Source organism: Setaria italica, chromosome I, assembly GCF_000263155.2.
Source record: "Setaria italica strain Yugu1 chromosome I, Setaria_italica_v2.0, whole genome shotgun sequence".
Taxonomy (NCBI): domain Eukaryota; kingdom Viridiplantae; phylum Streptophyta; class Magnoliopsida; order Poales; family Poaceae; genus Setaria; species Setaria italica.
The window spans coordinates 3,570,626-3,576,443 of NC_028450.1; the positions used below are offsets into that span (position 1 = coordinate 3,570,626).

Consider the following 5,818-nt stretch of genomic DNA (forward strand, 5'->3'; position numbering starts at 1 on the left):
TGTTTCCTAAAATTTCACCCAACACTATATCATTCATTATTTTAATTCGTAGGGCATGGAAACGATTATGTAAGCATCTCTGTGGTGAATTCAAAGAACAACTTACATTTAGTAAAAATTTTCCAGTATGTATGAAGTTTGCATATTTTGTATATTCTATAACACAAATATTTCATAACCTTTATTTCCATTATAGTGCTTGAGAACCAGGGAATAATTTATATGGGTACTACGTCTGTGAGCACATACACCGTTTCGTGAGGGACAAGGTGCTACCGTCCGATCTAAATGTATGTAAAATAAACATATTAACAATTAATCATTTTCTAGCTCCTTATATTTAATTGTCGGTGTAACATTCACAAATTTATAAATTACAGATGTGGCAGATTGCCGAAGAAGTCTTGGAGAAGGATAGGCTTCAGGCAGTCCAAGAAGGTCTCATAGGATTTCTGGTGGACGAGGTGATAAATCCCCACGTAGAATTTCATTACAATGGACATTCAGTAGCCGAACCGAACAGCTCCTTGGCGGGACGATCCTAAGAACAAAGAGAGGACAAATTATTGTATATATAATAATTGTATAAATACTAGTTTGATGTGTATAAAGTACTAAGAATTGTATATATATTAGTTATATCATGCATATACTATCATGGAATATATATACGACATGCATACAATACGAGCGTATATATACGTATAGGTATATACATAAGTGGAGCAACAATTAGCATTTATATGGAAAAGAATTCAAGGTAAAAAGAAAAAGGGTCTTTAGTCCCGATTGGTATGCGTGCGCATGCATGGCAGCCCCTTTAGTCCCGGTTGGTAACACCAACCGGGACTAAAGATGGTCTTTACCTGAAACTAGGGGGGGGGGATTTAGTCCCGAAAATATAGTCCCGGTTGGATATTCGAGATCTATGTCTCTATCCAATCGAGACAAATGCTGGGTTTTTTACCAGTGAGATTTGATGAGGTAAACACAGAACTACTTTCTTGCCTGGCAGCATTCAGTCCACTTGATTCTTTCGCTGCTTATAATCAACAGAAATTGGTTAGGCTTGCTCAATTTTATGCTAAGGATTTCACAACTTATGAGTTGTCAAAACTACCATGGCAATTATCAATTTACATTTCTAGTGTGCGTAGGGATGGAAGGTTTAAAAATTTGAAGAATCTATATGAGCTTTCGGTTATGCTGGTAAAGACAACAAAGCATGAAGTATATGATATTGTTTACAAGCTCCTTAAGTTTGTGCAAATCCTTCCAGTAGCCACTACTAGTGTTGAAAGGGTTTTTTCCGCAATGAATTTTGTGAAGAATAAGCAAAGAACCAAAATGGGTGATGAATATTTGAACAATTGTTTGGTTACATTTATTGAGAGGGGATTCTTCAAGCAAGTGAAGAATGAGGATATCTAGTCTCTTCCAGCAAGGGGACCGTAAAGTCATATTGTAAATTTCCTTCCTATTTTGTAATATTTCTTAACTATTAGAGAGATATTTCTACTATGTCAATTTGTCATCTATTTGTACTTTGGTTGTTACAATGGAATATGGTCATTGCTGCTCTCTTTGGTTATTATTATGGCTACAATTTGTCTTACAATGAATACCAAGGTGCAAATTCTTGGCTATGCCACTGGATCCCAGTTCCCATGGTAGCCGTTGATAATCGTGCGAGATGAATGCATGTAGGCGCGCTAGTTCGTACTTCCCTTCTCCGTGTCCGCTACTCCATGTCGATCGGATGTCATCCGGCGATATAGGTCACCGTTGGGGACTCTTTGTATACTCTGTGCTACTTATCATGGTGTCGCTGTTATGCGACGAGAGAAAAAAAAAACTAATGCACTTTCACTTAGAGTTGTAAACTCACTCTGCGGTGCCCTTTTCAACTAAGTCAGCGGTACATATTCTCTATGTTTGTTGTGCTATTTGTCTTGGTGTCACTGTTATGTCTAGAAGATTTCAATTGTTGAATGTAGTTGTGCCTAGTTGCATTTCATGCATAATTTGCCGTAATATAGGATATTTGTTAGATCTATTGACGCTAATAGTTAGCTGCTAACTATTAGTTGGTGGAGTTTGGATCCACCTTCTAATAGGTAGTTGGATATTTTTTTTTCACAATTAGAGCAACTCTAGCAATAGTTCTTAAATTAAAGCCTCCAAAGATCAAATAAGAGTTCTCTCTATTTTTTGAGGGTACAAAAATACCTCCAACTCTAGAAATAGTAACCCTAGATAGAGGGCTGCCTAGAGGCCTAGGTGAAGGGGAGATTTAGAGGCCGTCCAGTGAAGCGGAGTATGTTTTCACCTAGAAAACCACCAAGCCATGCACGAAACACCACGACAAACACCTTCGAAAAGGGAAACAACATCAAGAACATTGTCGTCGCCAACGCCTGCACAAGCCTAGCAAGGCTTTCATCAGGTGCTCATGCATGCAAGTGGGTGCTCAAACCTAAGAGCAAGCCACGAGTAGTAGCGTCAAGGAAGTTCTGCTCGACGCCTGCTGCTAGGCACCTCAGGCCAAGGTGCCTAGCTCACCGCCACCCGTTGCGGCCACCAAGGAGGGGAACTCGCACCAGGCTAGCGCTTTGGTCGTGGGTGCGCTCGGAAGGGGCGGATCCAGCCCAGCCTAGGCCAAATGCCCAAATCCAGCCACCTGAGGCGCTAAGAGGGTAAATCCCTGAGGCGCGTGGCCGCAAAGGAAACAATTGCCCATAGATCACATCATCAATACAGCTTAGCCTAACCTGAGCACTACCGCATCCATGGATAGTAGCCCGAGATCTAGATTTGCGAAGTGAAAGATGAAGAGGTGAAGAGAGATGGGAGAGAGAAAAGAGGAGGGAAGGTAGCAAGAGAGGGAAGGGCCGCAGGTTCGGCAGCGATGGCAGCTAGCTGGGCTGCTGCATGGGGGTGAGCTTCTAGTGGCGGGTTGTGAAATGAATCGGATTCTTATTTTCGAGAATCCGACTCCCTTGTGATAGTCACAAGACACATTGTTTATCACGTACAAACTCATCTCAGCACAATATCATTTTCATACAACGAAAATATCTGAATTGAAACAATAAGATCATGGTGACTTCGTCAATCTCTCGAGATCTGTCAGTTCAGTCTCTCGAAGGTGCTCATAGAGATAAGTTTGCTTGTATGTATTAATAGAGGTGACTATACATACTACATGTAAACGTCTATATCTGTGTACCGTGTTTAAAAAAGGGAAAATAACAAGGTTTATCTAAAATGAAACAGCCCAATGTTTGCATTATACATCGATAGTATTCACTCCTTGATATAATAGAACATAAATAGGGGTAATTTCTCTAATCGGGCCAGAAATTCCCCTCACACAAATACGCACACCCGTGCACATAACTAGAATTGCAAGAACGAAGGAATCCACGAATGCAAAGGTCGCTACGTGATGTATCGTCTAATTCTGACCGCTGGGGAGCACCACGTCCAAAACTGTTGGGCCGACGTCCCCGGTGACGTCGTCCTTGAGTACTGAAATCACACCGTACGAAAACCCAAGAAGTGTGCAAACTACAGGATCAAGAATCAGGGCGCCGATCTTAGCGCCAGTCATGGTACACGCAGTCACCTTGCAGGCATGTCTGGTAAAATTCTTTAGCTTCGCTTTGAATATCTGGCGCTTCGCTCTGCGTTCCTCCTTCGACTTTACCATCCTAGTGTTGTAATCCTGCTTATTGACATGTAAGAAATTAGTGCTTGTAGTCTAATAGGGAAGGGGATGAATTAGGTAAACTTAAAACCTTAAACTTATGGTTTCCACTATTTGCATCAAAAATATAAGATAGAATAATCGGTGCTCGTAGCCTAAGAGGGCGAGTGGGTGAATTAGGAATCTCTAGATTTTCTCTGTTATTTGGATGCTTAAATACCATAGAATAATCCTAGATATCATGGTTTGGTCAATTGAATACCATAGCTTGGATACTTGAATACATAACTTGGATATAGCTTGGATACTTAAATACCATGATTTGGACCTTGCCATGGTTTGGTTTGCATACTTAGAATAAAAAATCTAGAAGGCACATACTTAACAAACCATTAATCCTAATAACTATGTTGTCACTCAATCACTAAAATCACAAACTATAATCTAATATGGCCATGTTCGCTACAAACAATAAAGTGGAGGTCAGCCCAAACTAATCAGTAGTGCTAATAATAAAGTGAACAATAGAAAATTACAAAAAACCACAAAATATTGTTTAGAGTTTGAGAATTTTTTTCGTGGCCATGAAATAGCTCGTTTTCATGAACAGAGAACTGGAGTTCTGAGATAATTTCCGACTTATATGTTAGGATATAAATGGCCACTCATACTCAGCTTTGTTGCAAAACCATGACGCGCGCCTGTTTTCGCCAGGTCAAGCTTCTTAAATCGGATTAGACCCATTCATCGATAATTTTTAAATAGTGAAACTAGACGGATAATGTTTAATCTCTCATTAACATTTAAAGTATGAAACTGTCTAACTTCAACTACACTAGCATTTGCATATCAATAAAACGAGCTGAATTCTTTAAGCATCATGTGCGTAATGGGATGGTTATGCAGGAAAGCAAGATAGGAACATCTCCGAAATGAAAGAACAAAAAAAAAGTGCTGTGCTGTACTTACTTAGTAGCAGTGATCTCTTCGTGTTCCTTTTGGACGATTCCCCTAGCAGTTGCCTTCTCGAGAATCAGCTCGCATGCAACGTTGCACATCGAGCAAGCTCGCTGCTATATTTATGGTGTAAAACATGCTGCGTGGCAGATCGAGAACAAACGACAAATTAAGAAACTGGAGCCTTTCCTCTCTTCTTCCTGCACACGCTCCCAACGCGTCCTGGTCCTAACTCTTCGTCGCCGAGCTGCTCCGCGTCGGGGTTTTACGCGGTCGTCTCTATGAAACCAGTTTAGCACCTGTCACATTAGATGTTTGGATGCTAATTAAGACTATTAAATATAGACTAATTACAAAACTAATTGCACAGATAGAGTCTAATTCGCGAGACGAATCTATTAAGCCTAATTAGTCCATGATTTGACAATGTGGTGCTATAGTAACCGTTTGCTAATGATGGATTAATTAGGCTTAATAGATTCAACTCACGAATCAGCACAGGTTTCTGTAATTAGTTTTATATAATTAGCTCATATTTAGTCTTCCTAATTAGCATCCGAACATCCGATGTGACACTGCTAAAGTTTAGCATCTTGTATCTAAACATCCCTTAATTGATTTTGCTTTGACGAGGCAAGTGTGACAACCACAGCATGAATCTCACCGGAAATAGCAGAAAAGTCAGCGTCTGCAAATTGTTCGAGTCACCGATACCTATTTTCCACATGATTGGGAAATCAGGTTACGTACATTCATTTTAGATGATGGAGATTACTAATTCTATTGTTTAACAAATTTTAGTAAAGAAGAATTAATAAAAGTGGTGCTCCCATTTCGCCTGAACTAATAGAAGAAGAATTAATAGGTCGTTACAAAACAGAAAAGAAAACACATCATCAACTGTTATGACCATCTAAGGGTCTAAGGTCCTATTTGTTTGAGTTTTCTAGCAACTTCTTAGCGTGAAAAAGTTAGAAGCTCAACAAACAGCAAATTTTTCATGCAGCTTCTGAAAAGCTGGAAATTCAGAAAAGCTGAGTTTATATGGAAAGCTGGAAAGCTCAATTTTATATGTTTTCTCGTAGCTTTTTGAGCTCATAAATTCTATAATCTAGTATTGGCTTTTAAAAAAAAAAGATAGCAGCAGCTTTA

At 39.6% G+C, this 5,818-nt stretch overlaps 1 long non-coding RNA gene across 1 annotated transcript; it reads right to left on the reverse strand.

Moving 5' to 3' along the window:
- Positions 1-3,155: 3,155 nt before the first annotated feature.
- LOC101773278 lies at positions 3,156-4,911 on the reverse strand. The gene is made up of 2 exons (XR_214430.3): positions 4,679-4,911; positions 3,156-3,727 (listed from the first exon to the last, which is right to left on the reverse strand). It is a non-coding gene; the product is annotated as an uncharacterized LOC101773278 (long non-coding RNA).
- Between the last annotated feature and the right edge of the window lie 907 nt (positions 4,912-5,818).